Here is a 15583-nt window from a genome sequence, read left to right as displayed (position 1 = left end):
CGGCCCATCATACAAAGCACCTGTACCGGTCTTGGGAATTCAAGGTACCAGGACTGTCATCTTACCACCACTGTCTGGTTCTCGAACAAACAGATTTATTTCCATTGATGACATCAAATTACACCATGTGGCCGATCCTTCACAGTAGACCAAGAGGTCCCTTGGGTGGTTCCTGATCCCCTCTCACTACCCAACAGGGCATACATCTACATAGTAGGAAGAACAACACTACTACGGACTATGCAACAATGTCCAATGCTGTTCCAGACACCTCCTCGACCATGGGGAGGGCGGAAAATGAACTTTTGTTAGTTTCAGTCACCACTTCAATGACAACTCCTGTCAAAGATTTGGCTGTTTTTTACACCAACACATCACAGAATGATGAAACTGTCTATCAACAGCCTCCACGTGAAGTGGATCGAAGTACAAATAATGCACCGGCTCCCGTGTTTGCAGAGACTACCTCTGGCTATTTCATAGACATTGATGACTTTTCTTCAGACTCATCCACTACTGTGATTGACAATGTTTCAGCAAGAAGTATGCTGTATCAATGGCTCAAAAAGAACTACTTAAGCTACCCATGGAACTATTTACGGTTCTGTTTGACATTTTCAGCATTATTTTTTTGGGTTGGTTTTGTGACTGTTTTCTTTTTGCTCATAAATGGTCACTATATTCCTGATCGCTCCTCTGTTGAGCCTGTTGAAGAAGTTTTAACTCCATATCATTCCTCGCATAAGGTCCGAAGAGACTTGTCCCTTGTAAATATTACAGCAATACCGATTTCTCATGGGATTGTGTGGGACAAAGTTCTCTTTTATATATATACGGGCCTACAGAGATTATTCAAATACCATCCGTGTTAAAAATATCTATGACAGATGTAATTACACCTGATGTTGTCTCTGATGATTGGGATGTCCAAACAGTTGATTCCATGCTAACTGAAATGAAGGACTATTCTGCTTTTGAAAGTAATGATGTATATGAACATACAATAAATTATGGGGAAATGTTCTGTTATAACAATTGGGGACATTACTACCTACACTGTGCCACTAGACACAGACCAGTATTAAACTACACACAGTGGGAACACTGTTCAACACCACCAGTGGGGAGCCCAAAATACTATATTGATAAATTTACATATTTTTCTGGGCATGACACTAAAAACGGGGAGTCGTATTATTTTAAATTACCTCCAGCAGAAATTAGGAACATTTTGCTAACTGATACAAAACTGATTTATTCAGATCCCTTTGTTTCCCGGCTCGCAGTTGAAGGTTACGAATACTGGAAGAGCACTATTGACTTGAAAAGTGTATGGGGAACAGAAGATTGGCAGATACAGGGTAGGGAGGCTTTGTTTCGAGCATGCCTGATTCCTGTGCAAATGATTTTCTTAAATGACACTATTCAACAGACATCCAGTCTGGGGTTAGCAAAAATTAAAGACATGAATACGCCCAGTATCCCCACTCCGGCAAGGTTTAAAGATTGGTAATATTTCCTTAATATCACCGGGAAAAGACTAGATGCAATGGTTAGGGCTGGTACCTATAATTCTTCACTTTCCATTCCCGGCGGGTGGTTAATATGGCCAACTGACACTAATGAGTGTCAAGTGCATTTTTTTAACTCTTCAGGGTTTTTTTCAATTAACAGGCTAGACCCTTGCTTTGTATCGGGTCAACATACAGGTATAATTACGACATACAGTGTGGGTAAAGTGTGCCAACAATGGGTACAGACTAACACGTTAGCCCCAGTTAAGAAACATCTGAACCCTCTTTCTGAAGATGTAGACTTGCAGGATTTTCTGCTGGGCCCTAGGAAACAATGCTCTAAAAGGTTCCTATATGCTATGTATAATTAAATCTGGAAACTTTCACAGATTGAGGCTGCTGCGCGTTTAAGGCAATTGGATAAGGAAAACTTAGAAAAGGCTTTAGCAGTTGTCGACAACGGCATGAATACTCTGTCCAACAGGATTTATTCACTATCAAATATAGTGTTGTCTGCTATTGATATCACTCAGACAGACTTGTCCCGGTTATATCATGGACAGACACAGCTACGTTCCATCATGCAGCTTGGTTGGACATTACAGACACTGAAAAATGGCCGCATTCCATGGAAATATATTAATGGTAGAGAATTATTCACTGCTTTAAATTTTTCCGGGGAACAACAGACAATGGCTAAAAGAGAAGCTAGTTTCACCATGCTTCACGTAGAGAAGTTAGACAAGTTGCCCTTCATGGTAGCAGAGAGTCCTTCAACTATTTGGCTCTTACATGGCATAATTAATTTACCCATTTCGACTTTTCGTTTCTCAAGCTGCCTGAAACATCTTGCAGTGGGGAGGTACGAGCAACTAGGCAATAGCTATATTAAGGAAGAGTGGGAGCTGCCTTTTGATTATAAATGTCTGAACGCTGATATGGAAGCAGGTGTCCCTTCACGGCCTTTGCAATGCGGGGGTCGCAAACTTGGCCTGTTTTCTGAAGGGTACTCCCGTCCCTTTGATTTGACTGGTATTTCATGTACTTTGCAATGGAAGTTATGTGGTACTGAATGATCAAAGTTGTTGCGGCATGCGACCAGGAATTGCCTACGCAATCTCGGTCTCGAAGGTCGTTACGTGTTGTGGACATGTTTTATTCCCTCCCCCCCACACGAGAGATAAAAGTATCTGACATGTGGCCCCACATAGATACTATTAATGTGAACTATGACAAGCTGAGCAGGCTAAAGGCGATATTGTTTCAAAAAGAGGTCGTCTTGACATCCGCCAGAGAGACGTATGCTCTACAGATTGCGAGATCATCAGCCAAGATACAATCCCTATTAAATACCAACTTCCCCAAGAACTTTGGATAACTGGTGTCCAGAATATTCAATGCTTAAAGCATTACTGGGATTACCCACTTCTTTAAGGCTGCCGGGTCTGGTTACGTGTCCATCTTCCAGACTGTCTTCGGAGTCATCCCGTCAGCCATCCATTCGCTCTTTTCAAGTGTATTTGGTGGCTTTCCAATTATTTTGGCTTTGACTGGCGGACTAGTGCTGCTATTTGTTCTGATTTGCAGTGGTTGTTTCTTTCCAGCTACGCAGAGCAATGGGGCTGCTCCCACCAACTCTGCCGTGCCATGAACGCATGGTTCGGATTTTCGGTGCACCCTTGTTGGTGGAATTGGAACATGATTGGTCGTTGTCATTTCGGCCCCTTCTCTGGTGCGTACAACCAGTTTTCTGCTACGTGTGGTGCCTCTTTGAACATCTGCCTATGGTCTGTCTTTCTGTTGCACCGACATCTCCTGTGGACCACGAACTGCTGGTGTTCCCAATGAGGGTTCATACACGGTCATGCCCCTTGAGTCTGAGGTTGCTCCGCAAGGCCACCTATAAGCCTTCCGTTTTAAGGTCTACCATGGACGACGGCACTGCAGCCGAGGATTTTACACTAGAGACTACTGCTCACTACTCCTCTGTGGATCCGTTTGTCCGCCCAGCACTCGACTTAACATCAGATGATGTGGACTCATTTTTTAGGTCCTTGGTTGGTGACTTCGATGACACTCTTTGAGATCACGCTTGCACGCTGTGCTTGTCATGGTTGACATTAACATCTCTATATGTATTTTAGCTGAACTGTTTTTATTCCTTTTTTAACACATTTTAAAAACTTTTTTAGCTAGTTTTATGCTTTTAGCTTTTTAATTAAGAGCAATTTTAGCGTTTCTGGTTCCTGTACCTTCATCATACCTGTTATGGCAATGGGGAGGGTGTAGTGAATCCTAGTTTGTTTTAATGGGATAACAGGAGTTAGCTTAGCCTTTAGCTTGCAGTCTTGTGTCCCCGACTTTTAACCTACTTAGCTTTCTCTGTCTTAGCCCATTTAATTATTTAATTCATCTAAGATGGCTGCCTTGTTTATAGTTAGGCCACTTGTTATGCTTTGCATTATCAGTGCCACCGCGCTAAGGCGTCAAGATCAAGCGACAAAGACAAACAAACAGTAGGTGTTCACACTTAGGGATTTCCCCTCTCTATGCTTTCCAGGGATTGTTGATATTAATTGCCGCTCCAAGCATGTCTGTTATCTATTGTTTGTGAACACACCTACGCCAAGGGGTCCTGGTACATCTGTATAAATACATCACACTTTAAACAGATAATCAGAGGGATTCCGACCAGAGGGCATCGCCACCATCGCTGATACCGATGCAGCAGTCGTCTTGACGCTGACCCAGTCTTCTTGTCCCTGCAGAGTCTGAGATAGAGACCTCATTCCAAGGTAACGAGGGTTCAGGGCTCCTCTCGTGGACATGGCATTGGCAGATTAGGTTTAAAAAACCCAGCTCTCCTTTATGTAGGAGGTTAGGCCTATCACACTAGGGTATTAGGGCATACTACATCTCGTATGTCTTTTACATGCATTGCAAGATGGTGGGGGTCTTTGTAATAATGACTCTCGTCTTCACAATCCTGTTTCTTGCACTGTTCATTATCCTAATCATTGCAGCCCATGCAACATATCGCAAATTGCAGTTGTGTTAAATAAAACTATTGAAACTTTACTGCATATTTGTCATTTCCTGTGTTTGAATGAGACATAATGGGCCTCATTACAACCCTGGGGGTCAAAGACCGCCAGGGCTGTTTTGGCGATTGTACCGCCAACAGGCTGGCGGTACAATCTTGTGGATTACCGCGGTCACACCGCCGGGACTGGCGGTTTACCGCCATGGTTGTCCTGGCGGTTTTAATCCTCCAGGGCAGCGGATTACGAGTCCCCTTCCCACCAGCCTGTCCATGGCAGGAAGGGGAGTCGCAGGGCACCTGGGGGCCCCTGCACTGCCCATGCACTCGGCACAGCCCCACACTGCTTTTCACTGTCTGCACAGCAGACAGTGGAAAGCGCGACGGTGCAGCTGCACCTGTCGCACGGCCGCAACACCGCCAGCTCCATTAGGAGCTGGCTCCCATGTTGCGGCCGACATCCCTGCTGGGCCGGCAGGCGGAAACTCTGTTTCCGCCCGCCGGCCCAGCGGGGATGCCAAAATGGGGCTGGCGGGAGTGCGCCCGCATTGACGCCCGCTCGGCGGTACAACCTTGGCGGGCGGCGGAATGTATCTGTGAGAAAGGGGTAATCTCCCTTTAACCACGACACTCCCTGAGATGTCTTATTCTCGAGTCCATGCGTAAAGGCTGCCACAAATCACCTTTTACTATTGTGTTTCTGGTGAGGTGCTGCTAGTGAGCTGGAAGGGTTGGGACGACAGTTGAGACTTGTTGTAGGATAGGCATAGTCGCCTACAAACAAAAGTACTGTCATCCTTAAACCAGCAGTCTTGCCTAGAACAAGAGTCCAAACTACGACACCTCCTTCTTCCGCTTTCAACCTTCCCCCTCAACTTCTACCTCCTGCCTCCTTTTCCCCATCCCTCCTCTTCCTGCTCCCATCTCTCCCTTCCCCCTTCTTCTTTTCCCTTCTCCCTCCTTTCTTCTCACTTCCCTCCTCTCGTTCCTCTTCCCCCTCTATGCTCCCCATCCCTCTCCCTCCGTTCCATCACCCCTCCCTCCCCTTCATCCTCCCCATCCCCCCTTCTTTCCCCCTTTTTGCCCCTCCATTCACTTTCCTACCCCTTCCCCCACTTTTTTCCTTCTTTCCCCCTCCCTCCCCCTCTTTTCTCTCCCTTCCTTCCACTCTCATCCCCCTTTTTCCCTTCCCGCCTCTCACTTCTTTCCCACTTTTCTCCCCCTCACTACCTTTCCTCCACCCTCACCTCTTTTCCTCTTTCCTCCCCCTTTTCTCCCTTCCCCCTTTCTCTCCTCTCCCTCTTCCCCCTTTCCTCTCCTCCCTCTCTCTCCCTCCTTCCCTATACCTCCTTCCCCTCTTTTCCTGCCCCCTCCCTTTCTGCCTACTCTTACCCTCCCTCTTCCCACCTTTCTGGCCACTTCCCCTTTTATTTCCTCTACTTTTTCTTAAATTCATCTTCCACCTCCTCTGTCCTTTCACTACTTTCCCTCCGCCCCGGGCGTGGCGCTGCGCTGCGCTTGGCAGGGTGGGGTCAGCTCGGCGCTAGCCGTGAGTCAGGCAGGGCGGGGCTCGGATCACTTCCCTCACAGACCTCACTTCCCTCTCTCCGCCCACCCTCCTTGGTCTCTCTCTCCCTCCGGCCGGTGCCTCCCGTCTCCAGACGCTGCTCCCGGGGACCCTCAGGTGAGTGTGACCTCCGGTCCCCCAGGGGGGGATTGTAACCTCGAGTGGCTGTGCCGTGGGAGGGCGCTGCCTCTGTCTCTCAGTGTGATCTTCCACGTCTGCTGGGTTGCGGGGTGTCTTGTGTTTTAATGACTGCTGCGTTCATGTTTGGGTTGCTGTGTGTGAAGTTGCCATTTTTGTTCGCCCTCCCCCGGATCTTGTGTTAGTGTGACCGCACACAGGCGCGGGTGGAAACACCGGCCGAGTTTGTGCAGTTGCACATTTTTTATTCGGCGCGTTTGTGCGGCGAATGTCGGTCCGGAGTTTACCCAGCCTGTAGCTGATACTTATTTTTTTTATTCTGTCTTTTTCATTTTCACTGTTCTTATACAAATGTCTGAAAGTGTACACGAATTGCCAACGCCTGTTGCTTTTATCCTGTAATTGTGTGTGTTTTTTATTTTATTTTTTTAACTGTGGAAAGAAATAGTCATTTACCGAGCTTGTGAACTGGTTGTGCTCAGGGGCCAGGGCTATTTCACCAGTTGACAGAGTTGTGTGCGGTATTTAGAAGTCGTTGCTCTTTGGCTGTGAAAAGGCAGTGTGTTTGCAGGGTGTGTGACCTGCTGTAGGCGCTCTGTGTGCTTGCAAGAGTAGTGCACCGGGGGTGGTTGCGGTGTGTGTAGAAAGCGCCGGCGGGAATAGTGATTGCACAACTTGAGTGTGCTCCTGTATTTGCAAGGAGTAAAACACGTTTCTGACTTGTGTGCTGGGCGGGATTGTTGAAGTAGACGCACCTGGGAGGACGCGGCCTCCGGTGCCCGCGGATGGAGGGTGAACCTGCCCAGGCAGGGTAGGAGACCTGTGGGTGTGGGTGGGCCTCTGATGTTCTCGTTTGCACTTTCTGTTTGGGGTGTGCTTGGAAGTTGTTTGGAAAAAAACAGGGCGTTGTATTTGTCTGTAGCCTCGGATGTAGGCCAGGGTTGTTGTGCATCACACTGCGTCTAATGACATCGTGGTGTTTACTTTTCGTGGGGCGACGTGCATGTGGACAGTCTGGGGGGTTTCTGTCGTGAACATCGCGCGACGGTTGTGCTTTGCACATCGGTGGGACGGGACCCTGACAGGATTTCATCATCTTGGTGTGTCTGTACAAAGCGTCCGGTGTGGTAATCTTTGCACAACCTGTGGTGCGATTTATTCCGGTGTAGCATGTGACGTTTGGGAGGTCACAATGTACTCTGTCTTTTCTGCTCCGTGTTGCACTCTCCAGGCCCGCCTGCTGGAGGGTCCCCCGTCACGTCCGGTGTAACACATACCCAGCTCTGGTGAGTGTGCCAGTCAGGCCACCGGGAGGGGGTGTGTTTGTGCTGTGGGTGTGTCTGAACCGAGACACCCTGTACCTTCCTGTTCTCTTGGTTCCAAGTTCTGCTCTCACTTTGGCAACATTTGAAGAGCTCTCGGCAGTAAAGTTACAGTGACATTCAGGGGTGGGGGTTGTGACAAGCCGTGCTCAGGGGGCGGAAGAGCTGCCGCCCTGGGGTGGGGGACTGACACCCCAGCGCGAGAGAGAGGGAACCTGCGAGGGAAATCTCACCCTGTCTGAAGGGGGATTTCTGAGCCCCAAACCTGAGACTGGTAACCGTGTAGTGGAGAAGGGCCGGTGAGGAGGGCTGGGGAGGAGTCACTGACTAGCACCGGGAGGTGGAGGTGAAAGCCCAGCCTGGGAAGGGATGGTAACAGAGGGAAGGAGTGCCGAGGGTGTGTTGACAGTCCAGGCCTGGTGGTGGGTTAGGGATCCAGGCCTGCGGGAGGAAGGGAGTGCTCTCACTTATGTCTCTGAAGGCTGGAGGGGGCAGCCTGAGGGTGTGTGCAAGAGAGGGGGTGGTGGGTTAGCCTGGGAGGGAAGGGGGTTTCACACTCAAGCCGGAGATTGAAAGAACGCAGCCTGGGAGGGGCTCGTGACAGCCTAGCAGGGAGAGAAGGCTGAGCCTTGGGTGAAGAGTGCCGAGGGAGCTGGGCCCGGAGGGGAGAGCTGTCAGACCAGGCCAGAGCGGGAAGGAAGGACTGAGTGCCGGCTAGCCCCTCCCCCCTCTCCCCTTGTAGGGAGGAGGCTGCTCACCCCCGCGCCGGAGACACCCGGAGACTTCACCAGGCTGAGGCCTGGGGAGGGAGCGGAGAGAGCCGGGGAGGGTGGGTCCCTCAGTGCCCAGGAGGGACCTTGGCACACGGCCCTGGGAGCGGTGCTACGGTGGGGTCCAGTGTGTGCCAGGGGCTCATGCCCTCCTACACAGCCCTGGAGAAGGGGGGGTGCGGGGCGCACCTAGGTCCGCCCCCCGCAAATAATGCCTAGAAAAGCAATCCGTGGAAGGGCCCGACTCCCCGTCAAACCCTCGGTGCCTGGTAGTGACGTCATAAGGAAACAGCATTGCACGGTGACGTCACCAGTGGCATCCTTGATAGTGACGTAGGCGGATTTGACATTGAGAGCATCGGCCAGCGGTCGTGACAGTGACGTCATTGACAAGCGTCCGCGGCGCGGTGACGTCAGCAATTAGTGGCGTCACCACAGGCAGCCATGCTACGCCCCCTGATAAATGTATTTTCTGGGCTCTAGTTGGGTGCAGGTGCTTTCAAGTGGGGGGTTGAGGTGTCCCTCGGATTTCACAAGATATTTTTACTTAAACACAGACGAAAACACGCTCCCTCCCTCTCTGCTTAGAAAGTCTTCAAAAATGTTGGTTATTTTACAAAATGTTTTTTTATTTTTTTCTTAACTTCGTACCCCCTGCTAATCCGCGTGCGTCTCCCTTCAGCCCCTGGTGCTCCCTGCTTGTTGTATGATGTATTTTCACATTATCCGCCGGCGTGACTATCGGGGCGTGTCAAGCCCCCGCCCTGCCAGGGTGCCGCCCCCGCTCTGCAGAGGGCTCATCCTCCGTGTAACTCGGAGCCGCTGCGCCCCGAGTGACCGAGACCTTGGCTGACCCGGCGCCGACCTTCCGGTGACCTTCCCGAGCCGGCCTGACCCGCGCCCCTCACTCAAGGCCAAGGCGGCCGGGGTCACCCCGGAGACCCCCGACGCGAGCCTTGGCACCGGCAGCCTACAGGTGTGGTCTGCGCCTCTTGTGGTGTGTGATGAGTGTGTGCAGCTTGTCACGCCTGTGTCTGTCTTGTGATGCTGCTTGTTGTGTATGCTGCTTGTGATGTGTGCGTGTAGTGGTGTGTGCTGCTTGTGAGGAGTGTGTATGCTGCTTGTGATGTGTGCGTGTAGTGGTGTGTGCTGCTTGTGAGGAGTGTGTATGCTGCTTGTGATGTGTGCGTGTAGTGGTGTGTGCTGCTTGTGAGGAGTGTGTATGCTGCTTGTGATGTGTGCGTCTGCGCGCCTAGTGGTGTGTGCTGCTTGTGAGGAGTGTGTATGCTGCTTGTGATGTGTGCGTCTGCGCGTCTAGTGGTGTGTGCTGCTTGTGATGTGTGCGTCTGCGCGTCTAGTGGTGTGTGATGAGTGTGTATGCAGCTTGTGACACCTATGTGTGTGTCTTGTCTTGTGATGCTGCTTGTGATGAGTATGTATGCTGCTTGTGATGTTTGCGCCTCTTGTGTGTGTGCAGCTTGGGACGCCTTTGTGTGTCTTGTGATGTGTGCGTCTGCGGTCTAGTGGTGTATGCTACTTGTGATGAGTGTGTCTGCAGTTGTGTGTGTACGCCGCTTGTGACATCTGCGCGTCTTGTGATGAGTTTGTATGCAGCTTGTGATGTGCGCGTCTAGTGATGTGTGCTGCTTGTGATTGTGTATGCCGCTTGTGTGTATGCAGCTTGTGACATCTGTGTGCGTCTGCGCGTCTTGTGGTGTGTGCTGCTTGTGTGATGAGCGCATATGCAGCGTGTGACATCTATGTGCGTCTTGAGTGTATGCTGCTTGTGACTCTGTGTGCGTGTTTGCGCGTCTTGTGGCGTGCTGCTTGTAATGTGTGTGCTGATCGTTGTGTTTCCGCTTGGGACGTGTCCTTCCGCGCGTGATTTTACTTGTCGGCACGTGTTATGGGCGTGTGTGCTGTGTGTGATGTCTTTGAGTTGTCGTTTGTGCGTCTACGGACATCTCTGCATTTCTGCGCGCATCGGGACACCTTTGTGATGTCAGTATGCACGCGCGCCTTCTTGCACCTATGCAAGTGATATGTGTTCGCCGTCTGTTTGTGACGTGAAACGCAGAATAAATGCAACTACTGCATGTGTGCTCCACCCGACAGCAGTGAACGTGCCTACTGACACCACCTTCTAAGTAGTGTGTACATGTGCGCCTTTTGACACGCCTGCTACAAAGCTCTATATAAATCCATCTTTGATGGTAGGAGGTTGGGCTCGTCTCTGGTTCTTCACTTGCTCTGGTGAATAACATGCTCTTTAAATCTTCACATCCTATGTATAGAATTTTTCAGGGCGCTGCTCTAAAATTTTTGATGGACAAATTCAATAAACACATCCCTGCAGAGTCGGTCTTTGCTTAAATAGCGCCTCAAGCGAACCCAGTTTTGGGTCCTCACCCTTCCTTAGTTCTAGTGGCGTAACAAAACTTACGGGATCCCCCCTCGCGAAGTACTTCAAATCGGTGAAAAGGGCAGGTCTGCCAGCAGCAAAGTAAACTCGCATTTGCTCAAGTTAGGGCTATGAGCGTTGTAGACTCCTAACCGGACGTTTCTTGCCAAATAAACTGATAATGAAAAGTAAAACAGTTTCACATATGGGCCAACGGTCGCCATGAGCGTGAAGGAGGCACATAAAAGGAAACAGAAGTTCGCTCGCAGTGAAATGTATCAGCAAAAGTGCAATTATCCATGTAACCAGCAAAAGTAGACTTACCCATGCAACAGGGTCGATGTCATGCAAAGCGCTCGACTGCTGCCCAGCAAGACTGCGCTGCATAGGACATTGAAAATAAATAAAAAAAGGTAGTGCAGAAGCCATTCGGAAAACACAGAGACTTGTATGTTTTCAGTAGTTTACCAGTGCTGTAGAGGAGGGCTAAACACCGGAAAAGCGTTGGCGTATGCATGCCTGTCACTAATGAAATCAAACGAATTTTAAAAGGCAAGCCCACAAATCAACCATACTGAGGTTACAACAGGGGCCAGAGCGATTGCGCGGCCTCGACCCTAAAAAAACACAATACATTTTTAATACATCTGCGTGCGTAATAAATAGCCACAGCTGCAATCCCCCAGCAACAAGGCAACAATATGAGTGATAAGTCTCGCCAACTCAAATAATAGCTTTAACATTTATTTTTGAACATTGAACCACTTTTCTCCAAACATCGGCTTATGAGTTCTAAAACATGTCCAGCTCGTTGGGCCCCATTCTAAACCAAGGCACCCTGGGCCTTGCTCGCCCATGTCTGAGCGAAGCCGTAGCTACAACAAACAGCGCAGCAAGCTGTTAGGGTATGAGGGCCACACTATACAACAGATGATAATCTTTGAAAGTGGTGGGAAGCAATACTTGCCAGGAGTTTACACTGATTTTTTTCCCCCAAAAAAATTTGTCTTGAGAGTTACCTGTGGCTAAAGAATTACCTGCATAGTGCCAGCATTTTGTTATGGGTACCCCTTATGCCAAGAATTACATACAATATTCCAGCACCAGAATTTTGTCATTGATGCAGTAGGTGGCCTATATGTCAAAAATTACCTCCAGTATTTCAGAGCCAGTATTTCATAATGATTTGCTTTCCCCAACCAGCCCCTCTGCCCCAGTAAGCTCTGGCTGCCCTTTCTTGAGGCAAAGAGTTACCCCCAATATGCTGACACCAGCGTTTTGTAGTACTGTCAATCAAGTAGTATTTGTATAGCGCGGCTAATCATCCCTGGTAGTATCCATGCGCTGCTGTCTTGAGTCCCTTCCTAAAGTGGTTGAGCGAGGGTGAGGTGCAGAGGTGGACGGGGAGGGTGTTAAAGGCTTTGGCGGTGATGTGGGGGAAGGAGTGTCATCTGGCACAGCTGTGGGGGATGCCAGGTGTCTAGTATGTCAGGACATGAATTTCGCCTTTAGTGCCCTTCCTTATGCAAAGAATTATCTCCAATGTCCCAGCTCCAGCATTTGCCAGAGGAGCCCCCATGCCAAGAATTTCAGCCAGTATGCAAGCACCAGCATTTTTCCACCGGGGGTTATGTGCCAAAATTACTTCTAGAATGTCAGGGCCAGGCATTTTTCAAAGGTGTCTTTCTTGTGCCAAGATTTCTCTCTGGTATCTCTCTCCAGCTAAGCAGCTGCATGTTACCTTAGGCTTCCCCCCATAAGCCCAGAATGATATCAAGTGTGCCATGGCAATCGGGGAAACTCACAATAATAAAACATGCAAACACACTCTTTAACTCATATTCTCACACCTCGCTCACAAATGCTCACATTCTTTCTCTCTCCCCTGCTCACATTCTCTCTCTCTCTCTCCTCTCACTCACTGTAGCTCACACTCTTCTTAGTAATTCACTGTTGCACACAGATTTACACATACCCCTTTTACCTGCTTTCTTTGTGTGTATATATACAGTACCCTAAATTGCATGCCTATCTCAATCCCTTTCTTTGAAACCATATCCTTTGTAGCCAAACATTATCTATTCCTTCCTTCGAGCTTCTCACATAACTCCATCTAATGTTCACCCCTAACTCAATGTGCAACAACTACAGTAAATGCATGGAATAGTTTTGTGAGAGCACAAGATTAATTCCAAAAAACAATGGATTGACTACTAAATTTTGGCTTCCGAGTAGCGTGCTACTCGTAAAGTGCCTCAATGCCTTGTCAAGGTTAGTAAGTGCTATACAAATGCAATTTCAATTCAGTACTCATTGGTTCTCACTCTCACAAACACACGCTCACCCTTTAACACTCACTGAATTTGGGCCCTGGTGCAATTGCACTTGCCGAACCATTGATAGATACATTTCTTATTCAGTTTTACACCCTGACAATCTCCAGTCACTCACTCTTCCTAAAGCACTCAGACCCTGTCACTCACTTCTCCTACTCACTTTAATTTATTCATACTCTCAAACTCAAGATCTCATTTTTACTCTAACACACTCACTCAGTCTCATTCACTATCAATCACGCATAAAGACATACACAGAGAAACTTTTTTTTTTTTTGTTTTTTTTTTTAAGGGTCGAGCGCAAAGCGCTCTAACCCTGGTGTAATCACTCTGTGGGCCTGTAACCACGCCTATGTCACTCCCATCAGTTTGGTTGGTTTGTGTGATCGCCTTTTAAAATTTGCTTGATTTCATTAGTGAAAGGCATGCATATGTCATGCGTTTTTCAGTGTACAGCCCTCCTCCAGTGCACCGACCAACAACTGAAAACAGACGTGGCTCGATGTTTTCTGGACTACTTTTTCTCTTTATTTTGCAACGTCATCTCGCTGGGCAGTAGTCGAGCGCTTTGCATGACATCGACCCTGTTACATGGATAATTGCAGTCTTGCCGATACGATTCACTGTGAGGGAACTTCAGTTTCCTTTTGTGTGTTTGCTTTGCACTGATGGCGACTGTCGGCTCGCTTATGTGAAACTTTTACTTTTCAGTTTATGTGGCAAGAAAAGTCAAGGAGTTTACAATGTTTATAGCTCTGACTCGAGCAAATGCGATACTGATTGCATTGCAAATGCTTGTTTTTTATCCTTACCTTGCTTCCTTAGTAAGCAACTCGGAGGCTCCATGGCAGCGTAGCAGAGAAATATGGCGCTTAGTATTAGAACCAGCAAGCCATGATTCCCAATGAGGAGCGAGACGGCAGCAGGGCCGGGATTGAAAGGGAAAGACCCCCAACCCCTTCATTTCCTCTCCCAGCTTCTCGGTAGGACTGGAACATAGCTGGGGTCCCACCCCTGCTGCTTTGTGCGGCTCCTCATTGGCCCCAGGGATGTAGTGATGTGCGCCCTGACAGCCTCATTTTAGCAGATGTATTGTGCGGGGATCCTAGTTGAATTAGGCCTCTCAGATGTGCAATCCAGGCATCCATCTGCAGAGTGCGGTGTTTCTAAACAATACTTATCGCTGGATTGTGCCCGAGACTACCCACCCCTCCCCCCACCCTTCCATCAGGAGCCTGGAGACCAGAGGGCTGAGTTGCACCCAGAAAGTGTTGACTCTCCGGAGGAAGGGCTGCGCCCCTGATCAGGAGCGGAAATTGCGGATTCTGTGCGGTTCAATTCCACTGGAGATTTGCTCCCAACCCCAGCTGATATAATTCAGGAAATCTTTAAACACCTGCCTTTTATTGCAATAAGCGGACGGCTGTCGCCCTTTCTTGTGCTGAAGCTCGTAGAGGCTTTAGCTGCGGTATACTAATGTCCATAAATACATTTTATCGTATTGGTAAGATATGGGCACTGGGCCATGTCTTGGCAGTCTCCGGCTCTGGGGTTTGTTTCTCTATCTGGAGGGGTCCTACCCTGGCAGTCCGAGTTGGACTGTTCCTGTTGGAGCGGGACCAGGGCTGATTTGCACAAGGCGGGTCTCTTTCTGGAATGGCCCAGTGGGCAGGAAAGGGTGGTCTGGAATTTGGCCTCAAGCGAATGCCAGAGGAATTCAAGCATTCCTTCCATCAGCTCGTTGTTTCTGCAGCCGCCGGTGTCCTGTGACGTCCTCTCACGTGCGGTGTGTATTTTTCTTGTGACATCTGCGTGTAATGTGAAGCACTACATAAATGGAGCTACCACATCATGCCCTGCCCATGTGTGCTCCATTTGACACCAGTGTATGAGTGGGTGGCCTGTGACCTCGCCTCACGGGTAATGTGCCTGTTTTCATTTTGTGAAAAATGTCATGTGTGCGCCTCCTGGCATGTGACACGAAGCGCTATATAAATCCAGCTGCATCCGAATACACTGCATGTGTGCTGCACCGTGCACACGTGGGCATTGCTTCAAGGGTGAGGTGCAGGTGCCCCTCTTGTGGCACCCGTGTGATGCTTGTGCGCCTTGACGCGTCTGAGTGCGTCGTGCGACCCCTCTGCGTTGTGATAGATGTGCGCCGTGAGAGGTTCGGGGGTCCAGTAAGTCACCCCAGTGTAAGTGGGGGCGTGTTATGTTGGAAGGAAGAGAGAGTGGCGGGGGGGGGGGGGGGGGGAGGGGGCGGTGCTCCTGTGTCAATCAACTCCAAGAATGTGGTTTGTCTTTTGGCGCCGCGCTCTCCCCGTGGTGGGTTCTGTGCAGGAGAGCGTGTCCCTGGTGAAGGGTAACAAACTTTAAGGCGCTCTACCCCGCGTGTGCAAAGGTACCTCGTTCATTGAGGCGTGCCCAGAGTCGGACTGGCTTACAGGGCAACCAGGCAGTGCCCGTGGGGCTGGTCTGACAGGTGCGAGGTG

The 15583-nt window shown here is 49.4% G+C and overlaps 1 protein-coding gene across 2 annotated transcripts in view; it reads left to right on the top strand.

Moving 5' to 3' along the window:
* The first annotated feature begins 6126 nt into the window (after positions 1-6126).
* The window catches only part of ELOVL1 (ELOVL fatty acid elongase 1), an 86776-nt gene continuing 77319 nt past the window's right edge, over positions 6127-15583 (top strand). Inside the window, exon 1 of one of the 2 annotated variants that reach the window (XM_069227797.1) lies at positions 6127-6238. The gene's annotated coding sequence lies outside the window, so the exon portion shown is untranslated. Of the gene's footprint in view, positions 6239-9172; positions 9328-15583 lie in introns of those variants that run through there. The other variant, XM_069227799.1, reaches the window with a different exon arrangement.

This window comes from Pleurodeles waltl, chromosome 4_1 (assembly GCF_031143425.1).
Source record: "Pleurodeles waltl isolate 20211129_DDA chromosome 4_1, aPleWal1.hap1.20221129, whole genome shotgun sequence".
NCBI lineage: Eukaryota > Metazoa > Chordata > Amphibia > Caudata > Salamandridae > Pleurodeles > Pleurodeles waltl.
The sequence above is the reverse complement of the archived record's forward strand: the minus strand, read 5'-3'. Positions and strand labels throughout refer to the sequence as shown.